Source organism: Mauremys mutica, chromosome 2 (genome assembly GCF_020497125.1).
Source record: "Mauremys mutica isolate MM-2020 ecotype Southern chromosome 2, ASM2049712v1, whole genome shotgun sequence".
NCBI lineage: Eukaryota > Metazoa > Chordata > Testudines > Geoemydidae > Mauremys > Mauremys mutica.
This window is the reverse complement of record NC_059073.1, coordinates 72,292,326-72,298,782: the sequence shown is the minus strand read 5'-3', so window position 1 is coordinate 72,298,782 and position 6,457 is coordinate 72,292,326. Positions and strand designations below refer to the sequence as shown.

Genomic DNA, 6,457 nt, shown 5'->3' with positions numbered 1-6,457 from the left:
CTCAAATTATGAGTGTGTAAAGTGTGGGAAAATAATATCAATATTTTCAATGAATGTGTGAAGTGAATAGGTCTGAATTAGGTTATTTTCAAAACCCAACAATATTAAATATAAATAATTTAACCTCTAGATTCATCAAAATATATCAGATGAATGTCTAACTTTGAATGACAGAGCTAATAGTACCGTTTCACACATTCTCAAGTCATCAGTCACATTCCCTCCTGTTTTCCATACAGTTAGAAAAGGAAGTTTAATAGGCAGGGAAGATTTTTTTATCTGCTTGCTGAAGAGGGATGACTGCTATACAGTTTAAGGTTTCTTCTTACTGCGCTCCAACATCAGGCCATCTTGGAGTAGACACTTCAATGAAGAAAGAAAGAAAGAAAGAAAGATTCTCTTGTTCTCTTCAGCCAAGGACGTGAGTAAGGTTCCTGACCTCTCCCATGTCTTGGGCAAGATGAATCTTGATAATCCACACCTTCACTTCTAATCCACAGTTAACTTGTGGAAGCTCTTCCATGAGATCATGGAAAGAGAAAGGGAAAAAAGCATGCATACTGTTTTGTTCTCCCTTCCCCACAATCCTAGATGTATCTGATCTGGCTCCCTTTAGTGCAGAGGCAGAAGAGACAAGTGGGCAAATCTTCAAGCCCATTTAAAAAGAAAATGTCTGGGATGGGAAACTATCAATGAAAATACATGACTCCTGCTGCCACCAAAAAAGTGAACAGCAATCAGAGATTAGTGACGGTGCTAAACTAACAAAAGGAGGGTGAAAGAGGGAACAAATGAGCACCCTTAGCACAAAATCAAGATGCTGAGACAAAATTAATCAAGGCACCAAAGAACATGAAGAAAATAAATTCTACACCAATGCTTAGAGCCTGGTTAATAAAGAAAAATTGGATTATGTCCATACATTGATCTAATTTGTATTACTGAAATCAAGAGGGACAATTCATGTAATTGGAATGTTAAAATCAATGTTCATAACCTAGTTAGAAAAGATCTAATGGGAAAAGAAGAGAGGAAGTTGCACTCTATGTCAAAAATGGCATTACCTGTTTTCGAATCACTGGCAACTTGGAACCAAATTATCTAGAATGCTTATGGATCAATGTCCTAACAGATAAAGTACAACACTAGTTGATGTCTGAAGCAGACCACCAAATCACATAAGAGAACAGGATGACCAGCTCTTGAAGCAACTATCTCGAACGTGGAGGAGAAAAAGCTGCATTATCCTGGGGGACTTCAATCTGAATGACATTGTTATACTTAGAAGAAGCACACGGAATCTTTATAGGTGAGAAGGCAAAAATGCCGCATTTATTGAGAATACAGCAGTTAGCATATGCTTTTCAGTCATACACATACACACACAGAGAGTCCTGCCAGTTGATGTTTATAGTTACCAGTCCAGAGTCTGGATCAATCTAGTGGCCAGCCGGATTGGTCACAGAGGGGATCCGGGCTCTGTCAATTGCAATCCGATGCTCCTGGAGTGTGGCAAGATGAACTCAAAGTCCCATGGCCAACCACTCTGTTCTTATAGTCTTTTTTCTCTGTAGAAAGTAGAAGTCTATGGATTTTGCTGTGTCCGTTTCTGACTGGTTACTTGTGTTATCTTTTGATGTAAATATTCCTATACACCTCCGAGAGGGTCATCCTGTTCTGGTTCCGATTTAATTAATTGTTTTGTCCTTAGGGGTGCCAGCCTGCACCTCATGGTCATCAATCTGCCCTTCCTTCATTATGGATGCACACTGATGGTTTTCTCACTTCTTCTTCCTTGACCATCTGGCTATAACAATTGCCTTCACACCTTATCTTTTCCTGATGCATACATTCCTCATCCACACAAACAGTCTTTTACAGAGGCCTTCAGATAGGATAACATTTTGGAAAGGATTATGTGGTTACTAAAGGGATTACAAAAGAACCTTACACAACTTAGTTTCAATGCATACAAGAAGCAAGACCTTATAGCAAATACTGTAATGAAATCTTATCCTAAAACAAAACAGTGACCATAATCAGCCATAAGAACTGTTCTGGTCTGTCCCTGCCTTAACATCAGTAGAGACACTGGCAGTCTGTCAGATGCATTTTTACCAACGTCCCAGAGGGTCATTCCTTTCTGCTATTCAAAAAGAGTGGCTGGCAGGATGAAATCAAATGATACATTAATTCTCATAGTACAATTATAAAATCCTGCTCTTACAATATATGTTGTATGCCTCATGCTACCAGTATTAAAACATACTCAGAATTTGTAAAAAATATAGATGATAATTTCCTAACTCAAAAAGCATTGCATCTGTCAAGCTGTCTGGAGTGGCTCACAAGTGTGAGTACCAACGTCAGGGCAGACTGTTAAGAAGGAGGGCACAACCCCCAAAATAGTTGTGAGTTCTATACTTAGATTTCACCAACCATCAAGTATGAACTACTCAAGTGCTTCAACTGCCTCAACATGGAGTTACAGACAGTATCCTGGCATGCTCCAACCTACCTTGCCACCAAGGTAAGCTTGTCTTTGTGACAGATGGTCCCTTACACCAAAAATCACAACAATATTCAGGTTACTCCCAGTCCCAAAGGACCAGTCACTTACCCCAAGTCAACCGCACCCTAGATCTTATACCAAAGACAAAACTTGTGGCCAATCCTAAAATAAATTAAATAAGATTTATTAACTAAGAAAAAGAAATAAGAGCTATTTACAAGTTTAAAGCAGGTAAACACACACACACACACATGAGTTACAGTCTTAGGTTCCAAAAGGCAATAGAAGCTGCTGTAATATGCAAGTTTTACATGTCCTCTAGGGCTAACCCAGGCTAAGCAGCTGGGGATCCCTTGCTTATGCTTAGCAATGAATATGTTAGAAGCTAGTAATTGTAGAAAATTTGTAAGGGAAGGAAAAGGAGAGAAGGAGAACCAGCAGAATTAAAGAGAATAAGGATTTTTTAAAAATATATTAGGATTGTTTCCCCCCCAACAATGGTATTGGTCCATTACTAGATCAAAATGGTAGAACTGTCAATAATAATACAGACATGGCTGAAAGTCTTCAAAAATATTTCTGTTCTGTATCTGGGAAAAAGCCAGACGTGTTCCTATCAAATACTGATGATGAAACACTTTCCATTCGAGTAGTAACTCAGAAGGATATTAAACAGCTGCTACCACAGTTAGACATTTTAAAATCAGCATGCCTGGAAACCTTGCATCCAGCAGTTTTAATAGCATTGGCTGGGGAGCTTGCTGAATCATTAATGTTGATTTCCAACAAGTCTTGGAACACAAGGAAGTTCCAGAGGACTGGAAGAAAGCTAATGTGCCGATATTTAAAAAAAGAGGAATTGGGATGTTCCAGAGAATTATAGGCAGTCAGCCTGACATCTATCCTGGGCACAATAATGGAATGCTTGATTCAGGACTCGATTAAAAAAGAATTTTAAAAGGATAATATAATTAATAGCAATAAACTTTCAAGATAGCCAGGTGACAGGGTAGGGTTGGAGTAAGAACAGACAGAGGCAGGGCACATGGGCAGTCTGTTAGAACTTCCAGGAAGCTGGGAGTATCTCTAACAAGGTAGCAACATTGAGCAGACTGCAGTGGCTGCTTTCATTAGTGGCCTGCCTTGGAGTCACCTACTTAGTCCCCTGCTTGTAGAGTGACTGGACCATTAGGACTCACAGGGAATTACCTCAGATGATTCATCAGGCTCAGAACACTCATAACACAGGCATGTGGAAAATTGATGTCAAACTAGATATCATTTTTGATAAGATTACAAGTTTGGTAAATAAAAGTAATAGTGTTGATTGTAGTGGTTCTGGAAAAGAATTGGGGTTCATGGTGGATTATCAACTGAACAGGAGCTTCCAGTGCAATGCTGTGGCTAAAAGGGCTAATGTGATCTGTGAATGAACAAATAATGGACTACTGAGTATTTAGCACTGGTGTGACCACAACTGGAATACATGTCCAGTTCTGGTGTCCACAGTTCACGACGATGTTGATAAATTGGAAAGGGTTCAGAGAAGAGCCATAAGAATGATTAAAGGACTGGAAAACATGCTTGATAGTGAAAGATTCAAGGAGCTCTATTTAGCTTATCAAAGAAAAGGTTACGGGGTGACTTGATCGCAGTCTATAATTACCTACATGGGGAACAGAAATCTGATAATAGAGGGCTTTTCAATCCAGCAGACAAACATATAACAAGATCCATCAGCTGAAAGCTGAAATAAGCCCCCCCCCATCTTTTTTTAAAAAACACAAGGGTAGTTAATCATTGGAGCAATTTACCAAGGACAGTCATAGATTCTCCATCACTGAAAATTTTTAAATCAAGATTGGATGTTTTTCTAAAAGATATGTTCTAACTCAAATGGGAATTAATTCAGGGAAGGCCTATGGCTTGTGATATACAGGAGGTCAGTCTAGATGATCAAAAAGGCCTTGTAATCTACATGTATATTTAAATCAAACAAAATCATTCCAAAACATGCTTCTGAACATGCTTCTCCCCCCAAGAAGAGGATGAGAGAACAAACACCACATGACAGATGTATAATCATATTGCTTAATGCACTACTGAAAAGTGCTCAAATATTACAGTGATGAATGTGGTATAAGGATCTATATAGAATAGAATAAAATATGTTTTCACATGTCTGCTGGTCATAGTCAGTTCTAAGCTCACCACAGCTTTAAATGCAAACACTGCAAGAATCCCATTCTAATATTTGTCCCATTAGGAAATTACCTTGTGATTCCTGGCAATATGTTGTGTTTGAATGGCAAATCCTTAGAGTCAAATACAGTTTGCATATATATTTTCAGAAGTCATCTTCATTCACTACATCTGAGACAGACAGGCAGACATATTTAAACCCCATGAAATATTTAAGTGACTGGTCTATTTTTTTATTCCTCTAAGAATAATAAAACAATTCAGTGACTTTTTGTCGTATTTCATGAGAAATTGGCTATAATATCAAGAAAGGGTTGGGTTTTTAGCCATAAGTTCAGTGAAGAGAGCATTAAAAGGGAACACATTAACATGCCTTTCAGGACAACAGACAGGCTCTTATTTTTTCATATGTTCATTTTGCTAGTGTCTGAGTAGTAGATTCAATAAAAACTCCCCAGCTTACATTATCACAGCCCTCCAAGATCATGCAAGCATCCTCCCAATTGATCTGCAAGGTCTGAAAGCTGGATGTAGTATTTAGTAAATTGGGCCCTCATGAAAACAAGCACCCGAAGTATTCTCACTTTTAAACTCTGAGCCCAGTTCTGACTATTTACTTCAATAGAGTTATTCCAGATCTGCACACTTATGAGAGCAAAATTGGACCCTTTGAATCATCAGAAAAATGATCACCACTATGAATCATCTTTTCCAGCAATTACTGTACTCCCTTATGGCATATGAGTCATTCTATAACTCATGTCAGTTAGTGATTGATAAAGATTGTGGAGGACCACTCCCCTTGAGGAAGAACTTAATTGGCTCTTCTGGTGCCTACCACTGAGTAATAAGATGACATTTTTGCAGCCTTTGTTCATGCCTCTTGTTCTACTGAGAATTACTTAGTGGAGAGTTTAGTGGAGATTTTATTGTAATAAAGGACATTCTTTAACTGGAATTTTTAACTTTCACCCTTTCCCTAAATTACCTGGGCTTGCTCCCATTTAATGTGATTTCTTGTTTCTCAAAACACTTAATACAGTCTGTTCCACCAAATCAAGATGAAAAATGTGCGCATATCTAATTTTTCCAAACTAGTATCAAAGTTTCAATGAGAGGAACTTTTTAAAAAGTACTTTACTAATGGCTAGATTGTGATAGCCTTACTCACTCTAAGAAGTACCTTATTTCACTAGCAGTCCTATTGATTTCAATCACGTTTTTCTTGATGTAGGTAACAATATAATCCCAAGAGTTGGCAACACTGAATCATAAATTGCTAGACAAAATATCAAGACTTAAATGTAGCAGAGAGCTAATATGGGTTATTTTTATGATTATTAATCTACCAGTATACTCATCCAGAACACAGGAAGACAATGTCTATCTGTCCTGAAAAGGTTAGTCTATATACACAGAAAACACCTGACAGTGGCACTTCAGAGGGCTTTCTTAACAAAATAACTTCTTTTTACTGCTATGGTTATCATTTGTGGACCTTGAGGAACAGGAAAGGTATTTGAAGTTGAAAAGGGTAGTAAGAGATAGTGACTAGGTTTTGTACAGGTGGGGTCTTGCACTATACTGTTAGCTCCACTAGCCTAAACATCATTCACATAGCACTGACCTAAATTTCCCTTCCTTACCTGACCAGGTTTGAAACTTGCTGACCCTTCCTCATCTTGCTTTCTTTCATGAGTAAAACAGATAGTACTTTGACGTCCCAGAGCTAGATTCCCCACC

The 6,457-nt window shown here is 38.2% G+C and overlaps 1 long non-coding RNA gene across 1 annotated transcript; it reads right to left on the bottom strand.

The window, feature by feature from the left end:
* Positions 1-1,400: 1,400 nt before the first annotated feature.
* LOC123364490 lies at positions 1,401-5,983 on the bottom strand. Its single transcript, XR_006577129.1, has 4 exons — positions 5,898-5,983; positions 4,787-4,885; positions 2,621-2,674; positions 1,401-1,885 (listed from the first exon to the last, which is right to left on the bottom strand). It is a non-coding gene; the product is annotated as an uncharacterized LOC123364490 (long non-coding RNA).
* Between the last annotated feature and the right edge of the window lie 474 nt (positions 5,984-6,457).